This window comes from Pipistrellus hanaki (genome assembly GCF_964339955.1).
Source record: "Pipistrellus hanaki genome assembly, chromosome: 2".
In the NCBI taxonomy this organism is placed as follows: domain Eukaryota; kingdom Metazoa; phylum Chordata; class Mammalia; order Chiroptera; family Vespertilionidae; genus Pipistrellus; species Pipistrellus hanaki.
Window position 1 is genome coordinate 158,176,311 of NC_140504.1, and position 17,749 is coordinate 158,194,059.

The window sequence follows — 17,749 nt, forward strand, 5'->3', positions numbered from 1 at the left end:
ACCCACAACTCCCAAAACTTTAAAAAGTTTATTAAAAGTTCTAGCCGAAGCCGGTTTGGCTCAGTGGTAGAGCGTTGGTCTGCGGACTGAAAGGTCCCAGGTTCGATTCCGGGCAAGGGCATGTACGTTGGTTGCGGGCACATCTCCGGTAGGGGGTGTGCAAGAGACAGCTGGTCGGTGTTTCTCTCTCATCGACGTTTCTAGCTCTCTATCTCTCTCCCTTCCTCTCTGTAAAAAATCAATAAAATATATTTTAAAAAAAAGTTTATTAAAAGTTCTAGAAGACAAAGGAAGGAGGAAAGGAACAAAAATGTTTTAAAACCCATTCGTTCCCAAGTAGCGAGCTAGATACTTTAGGTGTGGTTACTCATCTATTCCTCCCAACAACCCGGAAGGTATTGCTGATCATCCCTATTTGGTGGCTAAGCTATCTGAGGTTAAGAGAATTCAGGCAGAAAAAGGTGGGGCCCAAGACCATCTCTGCCATCTATAATGCAGCTGCCTTCCTCACAGATAACAAGAACCGCATCTTTGGATTATTTGATCCCAGAAAGTTTTAAGCTTGAGAGTTCAAATAAGAAAGTGATGATGCTAAATAATTTACTAAGGCTGCATTTTATTGGGAAAAAAAATCACTCTTTTATTCCAATCAGCTTCCTCAACCACACAGCTGTTTCCTCCTGAGTCGTTGGTGGCCAAATTAAGCAGTACTTGCCTGAATGCTAATCCTTAGATTATGCATCTCTTAATCAATTTGGCCGTAATTAGGCTGAGCTTACAAATTGTCATTCCAGAAATAATGATGATCTTCAAGAGGCAGAAAGGAAAGCACCAGCATCATTCATTGCTATTCTGTACCCCTGTGACAACACATATTGCCTGTGAGGGGGGCACAGGAAGGGTGTGGCAAGGGGCATGGTTCTGATCGCATTCCTACAGGCGGGCGAGCAGTGGGCATATGGTAGCATTGCCATGGGCATGGGTCTTGGTTTAAAGATAGCTTCTGTTCTCACGTTGGCTTCTCTGGCTTGGCTCCTATTTGGGAAAAGGAATCACATTGATATCATCCTCATCTTGCTAAGATAGCATTGGTTCTCCGAAAGGTTAATAAACACAAAGATTTTCTCAGTTCAGTGTATTTTCATTTACATAACATTAATCTGAGAGTTTAAGGCATTTTGTAAGTATTGCCTCAGTCCTACATATGTGAGGTAGGATCAAGTAATTCTTGCAGCTCTGGCCAATAGTATGTGAGGCTAGTAATGGGGGACAGTATTTGTGTCATTCATTGTAGCTCTAGTGCTACAGGGTGCTTAGTAAATGCCTATTGTTGAGTCTCTTCTTCCCACCTCAACTGAGGGTAGGAAGTCAGATCTTGGATTGGCCATAGTCAAGGCCAGTTTTCTGCAGACTTACTCCTACCCTTTTGCCCTTTCTTGGTACCACTGACCGTTTAAAAAGAAACAGAGTCAACAGAATTAGTACTTAGCTCAGTACCTACTAATTCTGTGAGCGACTGAGTTCTCATTGACTGCATTCTCTGACATTTGTAACTTTCTTTTTAAGTTAACTGTCTAATCCTGTAATCACTATCTGCAGTTTTTAGTCTGTATGTCTGATAATTCCCAGCCTTCCAGGCCTGTCCATGCCTAATGCTCAGCTTTGCTTTATTATCACTTGTGCCCCAGTGTGTCAGGGAATCAGAAACATTTTTTTCCCCTCAGTGATCTTATGGGTGTGGATACTGAAGCCCAGACAGACTGAGCAAGATGCAGGTTGATCTCTTGCTCACAGAATTGCTATGGGGTGTCGCCCTAGCTGGTTTGGCTCAGTGGACAGAACGTCAGCCTGTGGACTGAAAGGTCCCAGGTTCCATTCCAGCCAAGGGCAAATGCCTGGGTTGTTCGATACCCAGTAGGGGACGTGCAAGAGGCAGCCAATCAATGATTTTCTCTCATCATTGATGTTTCTATCTCTCCCTCTCCCTTCCTCTCTAAAATCAATAAAATATATTAAAAAAAGAAAAAAGAAAAAAAGAATTGCTATGGTGTGTCCTCTTCCACCATCTCAAGATAATTCACTCAAATAACAGGTGTTGTATGCCTCCTTTATCAGGTATTGTTCCAGGTGCAAAGGATATAGAAATGTATATTTTAAAACCCCTATCTTCAAGGAACTCACACTCAGGAGGAACATAAGCCTGCAGCACAACTAATTGCAAGATAATGTAAGTACCCGTAGGAACTCCGTGAAGGGAGGGACTCATTCCACCTGAAGGATACAGGAAAAGTTACACAGTGGAGTGACTATTTCACTGAGGCATCAGGAATAAGCAGGAGTGACTATTTCACCGAGGCATCCTTTTGGTGTAAGGGCGGACATAACTGTGGCATTCTGGCCCAGCCCCAATCTGAGGCAGACCCAATCCGAGGCAGAGTGATTGATCTTTTTTTTTTTTCACATAAAAGTTTAGTTTACTAATCCTTTCATAAAAAATCTGCACAATCACCACAGATAAAGTCACTGAAGAATCTTGATTCCTTCTGTTGTTCAATCTCCAGCTCACTTTTTGCAGCACCAACATTGGCCTTTGCATTCCCCTGACTTTCTTCCTTCTGTTCTTGCGTTCCTTTCTATGTTTTCTTGAGGTCTTCTTCTTCTCATATAGGCCATGTATTGCAAGTCTATGTTTGGGTTCATTTTTCTTTGCATAATCCAAGGAATCATGTATCATGCCAAAGCCAGTGGTCTTGCCACCACCACAGTGGGTTCTGAATCCAAACACAAAGATGACACGAGGTGTGGTCTTATACATATTGGCTAATTTCCCCCAAATTTCTGTCTTGGGTACTGTTGCCTTCCCAGAGTGAAGGACATCAATGAACATTTGCTTCCACTGAAGTAGTCTGTTGGTCAGGAACTTCCTGGTCTGGATAGTTACCCTGTCATTCGTGATCAAGGTTGATATTCAAGCAGCCAGGGAGGAAAAGAGTGAGTGAACTTTTTTATTTTGGTGTTTGGTAGGCCACTCTGAAACTATAAAATGAGAGCAATGTCTAATAGTCACTCTTTAAAATATATGTTTTTATTGATTTTAGAGAGCAAGGAAGAGAGAGAGAAAGAAACATCAATGATTGGCTGCCTCCTGCACGCCCCCTACTGGGGATGGAGCCTGCAACTCGGGCATGTGCCCTAAACAGGAATCGAACCAGTGAACTTTTGGTGCATGGGAATATGTTCTACCAACTGAGCCACACTGGCCAAAGCTAATAGATATTTTTTGTTACCCAGCCTGTATTTAACAATCGCCCTATTGAAGACCATCCTTCTTCTCTCTCAGTCTGTACAACTCTAGATGCAGGCATGTGACTTAAGCTAGGCTAATCAATGCCACTGGCCTCAGTAATAGCTGAAGATTGAGCATGTGGCCCAATCAGAGCCAATGAGATGGAAAAGAATTTTTCCTGAAACTTCTGGGAAAGAAACTCATTGTTCTGCTGTACTTTATTCATGAGCAGATGTAAGGTCTGGGGCTGCCTACATTGTATTATAAGGAGACTGGAAACCAACATGGAAGAGGCGATGGCGAGAGAAATGGAAAGTCTGTTCTAATGACATTATTTGGTCCCATATCAAACTGTGCCAGAAGCTAGGACAATTCTCGGCTTTTTCTACTGTGTGAGTTAATGAAGCCTCTTTTTGCATAGGCCAGTTTGGGTTGAATTTTCTGACTTTATTCACACATGGCTGACAGATCTGGAAATGTTTATTCTGAAGAGGGAAGCATCCAGGAGGAACACGACTGCATTCCAAATATTTGAAGGATGTAGGGTAGAAGAATTACTTGAATGTTCTGTGTGTCCCCTAGATTCATTAAGTAGGTGTTTCACGTGGTCAGATTTCGGATCAACATAAGGAAAAACTTTTTAATTCTTCGGGAGCTTTCCCAATGAATACAGCCAGAGGACTTGATTCAACATTGTACATAGGGAGAAACATGAGAGAGTGAGTAGGAGACATACTTGTCCCCGTGTAAAAAAGCATCTTGAAATGGTCCAAGACAATTTAATAGTGGTCTGATTTACCTTTATCAGTGTACTGAGATTTTAACACCAGAGCTTTCATTAAGCTTTAAAATTCCTCAATATCAAAGATATGTGATTATTTACTTACTAGAGGTACGATGCATGAAGTTTCATGCAAGAATGGGCCTTTCTTATCCTAGCTGCCAGCACTGCCTTTGCTCCTGCTGGAGCTGCCTTTCTACCTTCCATGCTTCCCAGAGGTCTGGAGCAGCTGGGGCGTGTGGGATGCCTTCATCGTTACTATGGCAATGATGAACATGTCCTGTCCCACCCCTGACCACTTGGTGCCTGCATATGCAAATTAACACACCATCTTTGTTGGGTTAATTTGCATGTTCAACTCCTGATTGGCTGGTGGACATCATGAAGATACAATCAATTTGAATCTTACTCTTTTATTAGTGTAGACTAGAGGCCCAGTGCATGGATTCGTGCATCAGTGGAGTCCCTTGGCCTGGCCAGTCAGGATCGGGACAAAACTGGTTCTCTGACATCCCACAAGGGGTCCCTGATTGCAAGAGGGCACAGGCCAGGCCAAGGGACCCCAGTGATGCATGATCAGGGCTGGGGAGGGAACATGGCAGGGCTCCAGGGTGTGTCTGGCCCATCTTGCCCAGTTCTGATCAGCTGGACCCCAGCAGCAAGCTAATCTACCAGTTAGAGTATCTACCCCCTGGTGGTCAGTGCTTGTCATAGCGACTGGTTGAATGATTGAATAAACAGTCAGATACTTAGCATATTAGACTTTTATTATATAGAATTCACTCTTATTTCTTTAAAGAAACTATAGGCTCTGGCCCACTTGGGGAATCAATTTGTGGATTTGGGATAATCATGCTTTTTATGAAACAGAAGAGAATCACATGCAACAAGGGCAGAAGTTTTGTGAAGCTTTTTTTTTTTTTAAACATTTTTATTTTTTTAAATTTTATTGATACTTTTACAGAGAGGAAGGGAGAGAGATAGAGAGCTAGAAATGTCAATGAGAGAGAAACATCGACCAACTGCCTCCTGCACACCCCCTTCTGGGGATGTGCCCGCAACCAAGGTACATGCCCTTGACCGGAATCGAACTCGGAACCTTTCAGTCCGCAGACCAACGCTCTACCACTGAGCCAAACCGCTTTCAGCAGTTTTGTGAAGCTTTTTATTTTCTTATATATATATATATATATATATATATATATATATATATATATATATAGTCAGTATAGAGTAATGGCTAAAAGTATGAGTCTGGAATTGGACTATAGAGATTAAAATTCTATCCCTACTGGTGTGACTCAGTGGTTGAGCATTGATCTAGGAACCAGGAAGTCCTGGTTTGATTCCTGGTCAGGGCACATGCCTGGGTTGCAGGCTTGACCCCCAGTGTGGGGAGTGCAAGAGGCAACTAATCAATTATTCTTTCTCTTCACTGATGTATCTACATCTCTCTCCCTCTCCCTTTCTCTCTGAAATCAATAAAAATATATATATATTTTAAAAAAGATTAAAATTCTAGAGCTATCACTGAACTGTGATGAAAATTAAATTCGATAATATAAGTAAAGAACTGAGCAAGATCTTGACACATAGTAAGCACTTAATAAATGTTTGCTTCTTGGTTATTATTATTACTAGATAATTCTTAGGATATAGAAATTAGATTTTATGAGATGGAGGTGAAACTCTATCCTGCTTTTCAGGCCCCCATCTTTTGCCAAACAACCTGAAACTATATAATTTTTAAAAAATGTTATCTTTATTGTTGAAAGTAATACAGATGTACCCTTCCCTCTTTCCTCCCCCCACCATGGACCCTTTCTAGCCCTTCCCTGCTCACATTTCCCCAGGCCTTCACCACACTATTGTCTGTGTCCTTGGGTTATGCATATATGCATTTAAGTTCTTTGGTTAATCTCTTTTAACCCACCCTCCCACTCCCACCTTCCTTCTGAGATTGATTAGTCTGTTCCATGCTTTTATGTCTCTGGATCTATTTTATTCTTTAGATTCCTCATATGAATGAGATCTTGTGATACTTGTCTTTCTCTGACTGACTTATTTCACTTAGCATAATACTCTCCAGGTCCCTCCATTCTGTCTCAAAGGGTAAGAGATCCTTCCTTTTTACTGCTGCATATTATTTCATGGTATAAATGTACCGTAGTTTTATATCCACTCATCTACTGATGGGCATTTGGGCTATTTCCAGATCTTAGATATTGTAAATTAAATGAAAATAATTCCCAGGTGTTTCTTGTATCCTCTAGTCATGTTTGAAGATACTACATTACCAATTGTCATCCAAAGCCAATAGCAAGACCATTAAAATAACTGAAATTATTAGGCTGTAAACTTCCCCATTAGTAAGAAGGAATGCTTATTTATTTCTATATCCCTAGCATCTCTCAGGGTACCTGGAAAATAACTGCTTAAATGTTATTAAACATCTCTAAAATTTAGTCTTGTATCTTTTCAAAATCTTTCTCCTACCTAAATATCCTCTGTCCTTTGTTTCATCAAGAAATCTTTTTTGGTTCTTAAAAAAAAAAGAAAAAAGAAAAAGAAAATCTCCCAACATTGCTCTCAAAAGCCCCAGAGCATGCAAGGAGTTTGTACACATGCACACGTGTGCAGGCACATACCTCCCCCCCCCATACATATGTGACACCATATTAATGACTTCACAATCTTCAGGGATATTGGCTGTTTTTAAGCATCTATGATACATGAACTCATGATTTCCCACTTTATCTCCTTCAGAACCCATGGATGAACACCATCTGGTCCTGGTGATTTATTGCACAGAGTCCCTCAAGTTGCTCCATCCCTTTCTCCTCAGAGACCCAAGAATCTCTGTCAAGGCCATTCTCTGCTTCACCATAAAATGTGTCCTTGGAACAGGAATGTCCCTATTGTCTTCTCCAATAAATACTCATTCAGAGTATTCATTTAGCTGCTCCTCTCCTTCATCATTCCATTTAATATTCTTCCTTTCCTAATGAAAGCACTTAACATAACAGACATAGTCACCCTCCTAAAATGCCATGGACTCTATTACTATTACTATTTATCTTGATGTTTCTACATGTTTTGCCCATTCTTTCTTTGACCTCTGTTAGTCTCAGCTGAAACAGTGAGTTCCTATCAGAGTGTTTGGCCTACAAAGAATGTTCCTTTATAATAGAGTGCTTTTTCAATAGTCATTTTCTTCCTACTATAAAATGAGAGTATTTTATGCCTGGAAAATTTAGAGAAGTAGAAGAGCGTACATCTTTATAAACAATCAAGCAATGATACCCTTTCACCTAGAAGCTGCATGCTTCAGGGCTTACTTTTTGCATTTTTCTCTAAAACACTATCTGATTTCCTATTTTTCTGTTTTCATCCTTGTGTACTGCATTGTGGCGCTCATAAGAAATAATACCTCTTCTGTATCTCAGACACGGTACATCTAACCTGTGCTGTGCACTCTATGTGTCAGGTATTATACTGAGTGCTTTACAGGTATTAACTCATTTATGCAACTGGTTAAAACTCTAAGAAAGTTTGGGTTATTTACTCCTTTATATGTGTTATTTATTTCTAATGAGAGTTTTAGTATAAAACAATTGTGTTACTGGATGGGAAAAGGGAGTTAGGAGCTAGAGAATCTCAGATTTGTAATAATAATTATTTTATTTTTTTCTTGTGAGATTTTCAGCATTAAAAAAACAAAGGCTAGCTTTAAGTATTACAGTGAGTGGAATGGTGCCCACCCCAAAAGATATGTCGACCCGGAACCTGTAAATGTGACCTTATTTGGAAAAGGGGTTTTGCAAATGTAATTGAGTTAAGGATTTGGAGATGAGATCGTCCTGGGTGAACCTGGTGGGCCAGAAGTCCAATGGCACATTTTCCTATAAGAGACAGAAGAGAAAGAGACACCTAGGGGAGAAGGTCATGAGAGGGCAGAGGCAGAGACTGGAGTGATGCAGCTACAAGCCAAGGAACACCAAGGATCCCTGACAGTGCCAGAAGCTAGGAGAGAAGTAGGAAATGGGTTCTCCCTCAGAGCCTGCAGGAGGAACCAATTCTGCCAACTCCTTGAATTTGGACTTCCGGTTTCCAGAACTGTGAGAAAAATAATTGCTGTTGTTTTAAGCCACCAAATCTGTGGTAATTTATCATGCAACCCTAAGGATTTAATACAAGTATATTTTGTTACTGCAGGCCAAGCATCATGAATTGAGGGATCAAAACAGAATAGAAACAAAGTCGAGTCACCAAATTATAACAAAGCATAGAACCAGATCGAAAGCAACAAGTTTCTAGACCTTAACCAGCAACATGGCTCCTAAGTACAAACAGTTAACAAGAGAACATAAGGCCAGTGAGTTAAACCAGCTGCTGAAATAAAGCTACTGAACCCTGCTCCCCCATGAGATACCAGGCCTTTAAAGGTGAGGTGCTAGTTCCCTGTTACAATTGGGTCCACATGAGGCAAAACATGTTCCCTTATCAATCGAGTTACATCCAGTAGATAAGTAAAAATCTGAGCAGTAAAAACTCCTGCATGTATTCTACCGCCTTGCTGTCAAACTTAAAATGAAAGAATGCAAATACAACTAGCACATTTATTGGCACATCTAAATCTTTTAATGCATGTTCCCTTTTCCCTGTAGGAAATAGGTGTTTATCAGCAGATACAAAGCATGTTTTACATTTAGTAGACAATTTGAAAATAATAAGCATACAAATCTATTTCTCTCTTGAATTGCTTTGCAATACTGACTGCCATGATGTTTATAGTCTGAGTCATCAGGCCTTTAATGCATGTTATAAAAAGCAAGAATTTGTAATGACTGGAGGGTGCTATGGTATGTACAGGGCTGATTTTTTTTAAATTGTAAGTTGAAAAGTATGTAACTAGTGTCTTCAAGGAATGATAGGAGAATGGAACCCAACATGATAAAATATAACATAGCAGCAAACATTTAAAGATTGGCCTCATGTAATCCTGTCCATTAATTCATTTATTCAACCATTGAGTTGTTCATTTATTCTTTCATCCAGTCACTCAGCCCTCTTAGCTAAGCATTCGTTGTGTGTCCAGCACCCATTGGGCACTCCAGAACTTAAAATCAGTGCAGGTGAAAGGCCTGAGGAACACTTGAGATAAGACACATGTGCAGCAACTAGTGAATGAGTCTGAAGTAGTAGGAGCAGGGCTGTGTGATTTCATAGAACAGACTAAGTGGCTACACTAAGGCAAGTTTTAAGTAGTGTTGGAAGGGTAGAGACAGGGAAAAAAGCCTTTTGAATGAGGGCTTTCAAATTGGTTCTTAAAGGAATATTAGACATGGGACTTTACAAGTGTCTTTGCAGCTCTGCTATATACCATCCTTTCTATATCTAGGCCTAAAACTACCACATAGTACCTAGTGCATAATATATAGGCACTCTACAAATACTTAATGAATGAATAAAAAAGGGATGAATGAATCAACGTTGATTCCTCCATGCAGCTCTAGGCTATAATCTTTCCAATACACAAATCTGCTGATGTCTTCATCTCCTCTAAAGCTTCACAAGAAAGAGTAGATAGAAAGTGATGAGGCCACAATTATAAGATCAAACAGTCTCGGATTTGAGTTCCAAACACCTTCAGATTGGCACCTGTCCCACCCTAATTCTGGCTCTCTCTACAAGTTTACTGTCCTTTTGATACCTAAATCTAACCATGTCACCCCCTCCTACCACCCACCTCTTAAAAACTTTCAAAGCCTGCCCTCTGTCCTCAGAATCTGGTGTCTACTAATCTTGCTAGCTATTGCTTTCTTGCCTCCATTCTTTAAACTCTTCACTGTCTGTAAGATGCTACATTTTCTCTCTCCTCTGGGCCTTCACACATATTTATATTGCTCTGCTTGGAATATGCTCTCTATCATATACCCCATCCCACCATCAATATCAAGCTAACTCCTGTTCATCTTTCAGATCTAGGCTTAAACGAACTTCATTCTTGAGGCCTTCCCTGCCTCCAGGTGGGGCACAGAGCTCCTCACCCATCTTCCCCTGAAGCACACACCAGAGCTGATTGTAATAATGGCTGTCTTGCCTACCTAGACTGGCGGTGCTGTAAAGACCATGATGACTATGTCTGGTTCTTGGTTGTCTTTAGTACATGGCACAGTACCTGCACCAATGAATATCTTTTGAATAAATTAATGAGATCTAAAACTTGCTGGCTACATAACCCTGGGCTGGTAACTTTGCAAACTTTGAACTTCACTTTTCTCATTTGTAAAGTGAAGATAATAGCTGTCACACAGGATCCTGTAAATTAAAGCATAATGTAAATGCCTACGTTTATTTATTTATTTTTTCTGCAAAAAGCTTTATTGTTTCATTTGGTCCAATGGATGGGAGACAGCTTCAGGGTGGTTAAAGAATGGCTAGTAGTTTCGGGGAGAAGCTCAGGTAAAAGCCAGACACCAGGGGGATGCAGAGGGGCCCCTCAAGGGCCTCTGGGCTCCAAAGGCTCCTGGTCATGCTTGAGGGTGAACCTTTCGAAGAGATACTAGCCCAGCCCAGCCTGGGGGCCAGCTGGCAGCCTGCGGAGGTGAGGCAGGTGTCGCCCATCTTCTTGGTGAGTTCCACCTGTTCATCCAGGAAGTGGTTCTCCCGGAAGCCACAGGGATGGGGGTCTGTGTGGGTGGAACCCAGGGCCTGCAGCTCCACAAGGGCTGGTTCAGGTTCTTCTCCGAAGCCAGGGCGGCTTCCATGGCTGCCCGAGTTTTGCCCCCTCACCTTGGAAGGCTCAGCATGGCCAGGAAGAGAATGCAGCCAATGCACTGGTTTTTGCAACTTTTAAGAGACGCTCAGCGCTCTTGGGCTTTTTCTCCGCCAACACGAGGAAGAAGTGGCCCTCACCCTAAGAGCCACATCCTCAGGGTGAAAATGAAAGCCCAGAGAGAGGTAGGTGTGGAGGGCCCGCAGAGGCAGGCTGGCCAGGGATTGACCAAGCATCCGCCTCGGTGGAATAATTCTGACGAATTTGGGAGCTCATGGTTGTTTGGCAACAAGGAGCTAAGGAAGAATAACAAAACGGTGTGTTGGCTGGTCCTGGAGGTGATTTTGAAGGTGGTGACTGGATAAGGTGCAGGAGAGTGGACCGAGGCTCAGAGAAAGGTGTCCCTGGGTCTGTTCTGTCCAAACACTGTTGAAACAAGATACAGATCCAGGACTGCCAAGGGCACAGCCATAAATGTCTACTTTTATTTATTTATTTAAAAAAATATTTTATTGATTTTTTACAGAGAGGAAGGGAGAGAGATAGAGAGCTAGAAACATGGATGAGAGAAACATTGACCAGCTGCCTCCTGCACACCCCCTACTGGGGATGTGCCTGCAATCCAGGTACATGCCCTTGGCCGGAATTGAACCTGGGACCTTTCAGTATGCAGACCGACGCTCTACCACTGAGCCAAACCAGATTTGGCTAAATGTCTACTTTTAATGACCTTCTATGACTAGACCCTCACCTGGCTTTTTACCTTGTTCCCGCTTCTCCCATTAATGTCCAGTTGGCACCAAACTGGACCTACCTGTGTGCCACTGCTCATGCTGCTTCTTCTGCCTAGCATTTCCTTCCTCTCTTCCTATTTCAAAGCTTTCTCTATCCCAGCTCCATGGAGTCTCCCCTGATTGACTTAATCTATCTAAAGTTACCTCTGTGTTCTTTAACTTTTGTGGCACTTTATCTGCCTCTCTCTTAGTACAGGTACCAATGAATATAGTAGTATCAGTATCTATGCACAACTTCTAGTTTAGTAGGTCCTGGAGTCAGTCTTCTTGCATTTATATCCCAGATCTACCTACCTAACTAGCTATATAACCATGGGCTAGTTAGTGAGCCTATCTAAGCCTTAGTATTTACGTATGTAAAATGGGAATAATAATAACACCTACCTTTTGGTGGTGGGAAATGGTTCCATTAAATGAGATTATGTAAGTAGATAATTTAGCACAGTGCCAGATACATAATCAGTGCTTCTATGCTTAACACAATACTGTTATCATCATTCATCTTCATAATTTAAACTGTAATTATCTTGAGGGCAAAAACTTTATTTTTATAGGATCCCCAATGCCTGGCCTATAACTGGTGCTTAATAAATGTTTGTTGAATGCAGGCATAAATAATATAACTAAATATGTCAAATTACTGACTTTTTTATTTTGCTATAAAATTATGCAAGTTTACTACATTTTGGGGCTTTTTAGTAACCACTGTCCCTATGTTTTTGTCCAACAAACAGGAACATTTTGAAATAGTGTGTAGTAGAATAGGCCCACTATGTTGCCATCAGTCTGGAATTTGGAAAATTACAAGCAGAATTAAAGAACAGTATTAGAATTATTTATTCTTTCTATGCCCCTTTATTGCATTCATTTTGGGAGAAATTATCTATTCTTGTTTAACAAGAAGATTACATTACATATTCATGTAGAAAGAATTTTACCAATTTGTGGAAACTTTTCAGATCTTGCCACATGTTAGATGTCAGGCAATGTCTCATTTGGAGAGAGAAAAAACAACTAGTTACTGTGATTTACAGTGAGGCAAGTTATTCTGAATTTCCTTGGTAGAAAGAAAAGGAAAAGTACATTATAAAATATCATAGAGCTTCGTCTTCTAAACAGCTTCTTATCTGGAAAAGATATGTAGTCATTTTTCTGACTTAATAAGGAGATAAAGCAAGTTTCACTTATCTTAATTTTGCCTTTAATGAATATACCAGAGGAGATTTTGCTATGATATGTGACTGCTCTTTCATTAACAGATTAGGTAATTGCCCTCTTAGAATGGCCCAACTTTATTATTTAGCACCTGACTTTATCTTGAAATAATCTAGAACTTTTTTGAAAGTCAGTGTGCAGAGCTATGGTTAGAGGAAAGACATTAAAGAGGCACTGATGAGAGGCCATCCTTTCGCACATGGTTTTTGAGGGAGAGGCTGAGCTTCAGAGGCAGCTGAAAAATTTGAGCCTATTTAACTGGCCAGAGTCTAAAATTCTACCATCTAGAATTCTCTTCATTCTACTAAGTTGCAGGAGGACTTAAGAGAGTAAGAGTTTCAGCCCTATCTGGAGCATCGTCTTGTGCACCAGAAGGTTGCCAATTTCATTGCCAAGCCCATTCCTGGTCAGGGCACATGCCAGGTGGCAGGCCCAATCCCTGATTGGGGTATGTCAGGAGGCAGCTGATTGATGTTTCTCTCTCACATCAATGTTTCTTTCTCCCTCCCCCTCTCCCTGTATTTCTCTTTAAAAATCAACTATATGGGCTATAAAAAATAGACAGTGGGCTGGATTTGGCTTATAGGCCCTAGTTTGCCAACCTCTGCTCTGTACCAGGCTGCCTCCCAAGCACCCACTCTCTCTCTTAAAAAAAAAAAAAAAAGCTCCATACCTGAACGAAACCTGAACCATACCACCTCTTCATACCTAAACCATATCACTTCTCCATACCTGAACCATGCCACCTCTCCATACCTGAACTTACGTTATAAGTATAGGTATTTGTTTGTTTATTGTCTATCCTCCCCTCTAGAATGTAAACTTCATGGGAATGGTGATTTTCTCTAGTTTATTTTGTTCAGGGGTTTAAAATTAGGGGCACTTTTGCCCCCAGGGGACATTTTACAATGTCTGTAAACATTTTTGGTTGTTATGACTGGGGTGGCATCTATTACCAATATTTAGTGGATAGAGGCCAAGGATACTGCTAAATATCCTATAACGCACAGGACATCAATCCTCACCACCCACCCGCCAACAATAAAGAATGCAGTTCAAAATATAATGGTGCTGATGTTGACAAACCCTCAGTTCAGAAATGGTGTCTGGCAAGTAGTAGGGACTTGTAAGCATTTGTTGGATAAAAGAAAAAATAATTGGCATAGACCATGTGTCAGGGAGTATGTTAGAGGCTTCGTAGATGTAGCAAGATCGTTAACTGACATATTAGTTTGTTTTTGACGCCCACTGTATTTTTCCTGGTTCACAGGTAGCTGGTGGGCATTTCCTGTCCTCAGAGTGTGTGACAAGGCTAAGAAGTGGCAGGAGGAATGTTTTCTGATTGACCTTGTGGAGGGTCATACACTGAGATTGGGTGGTGTGTCCTAGAGGGTCCATTCTGTGGCCTTGTGGAGATGGGAGTGTGAAGTGGATTCCACATTCATGACAAAGATGGAATTTCCAGCCTGTTGGGCTGAAGCTTTAACACCGGATTTCATTTAAATCAATATGCCATTTCTTGTATATCTGAATTTGTGGAATAAGACTTAAACATCATTTGATTTTAAAATTGGTAGGCAACTGTATAATGATAGGCATTTATAGTTGAGAAAGCAGAGATTCAGAGAGATGAATTAACTTAATTTAGATTATGTGGATTATAAATGAAAAATTCAGGATCCGAATCTAACTCAGTCTGACTTCAAAGCCCCAAAATGAGACTGTGTCTCTATGAATGAAAGAAGCTCATGGGTAAAGGGATAAACCCAAGTTTTCACATTGTACAAAAGCATCCTTCCTAAACCATCCATTTTCTCACTAGAGTAATGGTTTTCTTTTTCTCCCTAGTTGGGGTATTGATTAATTATCGAATACTAGCACCTACCATGTCCAAGATGTTAAACAACCAGAAATGGCTTACAGGTTTTATTTCATGTGTCATCTCTCATCATTTAGTGACGGCTATAAATGTCTTGAGAAGGCTTCTCAGACTGAATCTGGGAACAGAGCCATCATCAATTAGCTGTTTGTTATTGGGTCTGGTGGTTTGCACACATTTACATTCCCTGTTTAAGACACTAGGGGGCAATCAAAGATGAATAAGGTCCCCTATGGAAATATCCTTCCTTCAAGATTCCCACTACCTCCAGAAACTTTCCTGATCTTCTCAATTTCTCTCCCTTTTCCAATCCTATTGCCACAGCCTAGCAGGTGAGACAGAGGATATAACAATTCTCATGAAACTTAGCACTGCGGCAGCTTCGTACTCTTCATGTACACATCTCACTTCCTCAGTGGACAATAAGACCTAGGATTCAGTGGGTAGTGCTCAAGGTGCTCCAATCTCTCATGTGCCTTAAAGCAATAAGCATTCAATATTTGTTGAGCAGAGAGTTCAATAAATTAATTGATGGTGTGGGATACGGCATACCAGCACTTTTTGTCTCTTTTGGGTTAGAGAACATACAAATATATACATGATCCCAAAACCAAACAATTAATGCCTAGCATAGTAAGGGACCTCCAGTTTCCATTATTTTTTTAAAAAAATTACTACATATCTCCAGTAGTCTGGCAATAATATGTATTGAATTAAAGAAATAGTTGTTTAATGACTCTAATTCAGACTGGGATGGAATTACATGAGATATATTTCAAATGACGAATGAGTTGAATAAAGTACAGGAAAAGCATTTTAGGCAGAGAGAACAACATATGCAAAGGCACAGGAACATAAAAAAAAAAAACCACACACCTGTGTGCATTATGGTTATGATAGATAGTGTAGCTAGAGCACAGTATAGGGATCAGTGGGAGGTGATGAGTATGGAGAGATGGACAGGGACTAGATCATGAAGAGCTGGGGAGATTTTGAAGTGTGTCACAAGTTCAGATAGGCATTTTAGAAACAGTCTTGTGTCTGCAGAATAGAGAGTAAATTGGAGGTCTGGAGAACAATGAGAAAGCTGCCATAGTAATTCAGGCAAGAGACAATGAAAATGAATTGTGGCCTTTGCATAGGGGTTGGAGAAAAGAGAACTGTTTTCCATACCGGAGTCTCATCCAATAATTTTAGTATTGCTTTGCTTATTTATTTTTGCATTCATTGCAATCTGAATTCCTGCTCTTATTATTCATCACAGAGTTTGGTGCTCATCTGGAATGCATGAGTGTTGAAATTCATTGGCATACATCAGGCATGGCATACAGTACATCTGAGCGCTCCTCCCGACACAATCTTTACAGCTCAGCTCTGAACCGGCTCCCTTGGTGACGAGTGCTGGTGATGAGATAAATACATTGAGATGAAGCCACGACAGTCACCTTGGCTTGCTTGGGATATAGCAAGGAGATAGAATCTGATTCCTGCTTTGCTTGTGTTCAAAGCAGCATGACATATTTGTACAGGAGCATTCTCTCTGGAGTGTCAAGTACTTAATAAATATCACCTCTGCACATTTTTGCAAAGAGAGCCAGCTGAATTCCCAGGTTTCGAAGCCTCTTGCAGAGTTTCTGAGGTGAATAAGCTTCTTCTATTTCTCTCTCAGTAGAAAATTATCAAGGGGTTCATCATCTTTAGGACTAAGACAAATTTTTGACTCCTTTCTGTTGATGGAGGGGCAAGGACCATGAATGACCCTTATGTTACAGAATGTTAAGGAAAATCTAGACCCTTAGAGTTCCTTCAATTCAATTCCAATGAATATAGGAGTGGGCAAAAGTAGGTTTACAGTTGTGAGTATAGGAAATACAGAGTTTATTCTTGGAATATTTATTTATTTATTACTGTGTTACTTCTTCTTCTTCTTCTTCTTCTTCTTCTTCTTCTTATTATTATTATTATTATTAACTTACCTTTGTCCACTCCTGTATTTATTAAACACCCACTATATTGCAAGCACTGTTCAGAGTGAGAGATCAGTAACAATAAAATCTCTGTCCTCATGAAGCTCACATTCTAGTGAGGGAAAACAATAAATAATAATCATAATAAAGCAATTATAGCTAAAGTTATATGTGTGTTAGAAGTAGCAATTAAATTAACAACATGCTAGAAAGTAATATGTTTTATGAAAACACACAAAGCCAAGTATAATAAAAAGGTTAGGGAGGCCGAAACTGGTTTGGCTCAGTGGATAGAGCGTCGGCCTGCAGACTGAAAGGTTCCAGGTTCGATTCTGGAACCTCTATCCATGGAGCCAAACCAGTGAGGACCATGTCTGAAATCTTAAACAGGATGATCATAGTATATTGCTAAAAGATTTTTTTTTTACATTTTCAACTCTATCCAGTTACATCTGAATAAAGAAATCTTACTCTTATGCCACTTAAATTACTTAATCTCTCTGAGCCTTGGTTCTTCCCATTCACCCACTCATTCAAACAATACATATTTGTTGTTTTAATGGTGTTATTTCCATCTATATTTTGGAAAATACCAATAAGTAATTGACACAGTCACTGCCCCCATGGAGTGTCTAATCTAGCAGGAAGGCAGATTCTCACAGAATACAATAGATGCTCTGGGAGGGGGAGCTTGAAGTGCTGTGAGAGCATGTCATAAGGGCTGACTAACCCAGTCTGGGAGTCAGGACAGGCCTCTGAGAAATATCATTTAAGCTGAGGCCTGAAGAAAGATTGGTGAAGTGAGGAGGGCTAAAATGGGAAAGGGTGCTCCATGCAGAGGAAACAGCCTGTATAAATGAGAGTCTGGAGTCTTTGATGACTGGACAGAGATGCTCACTATGGCCAGAGCAAAGAGCATGAGGTGGAGATTGTCTAGAGAGTAAAGTAGAGGTCAAGTCACACAGGGCCTGTAGCCACATAAATTATCTGTGAAATGAAGGTTAACGATACATAAACAGCGTCTTGCATTGAGTAGGTACTCAGTAAAT

The 17,749-nt window shown here is 40.6% G+C and overlaps 1 pseudogene across 1 annotated transcript; it reads right to left on the minus strand.

Moving 5' to 3' along the window:
• Window positions 1–2,486: 2,486 nt before the first annotated feature.
• Window positions 2,487–2,902, minus strand: LOC311615755 (small ribosomal subunit protein eS24-like; annotated as a pseudogene). The gene has a single exon. The product of its transcript is annotated as a small ribosomal subunit protein eS24-like (transcript).
• Between the last annotated feature and the right edge of the window lie 14,847 nt (window positions 2,903–17,749).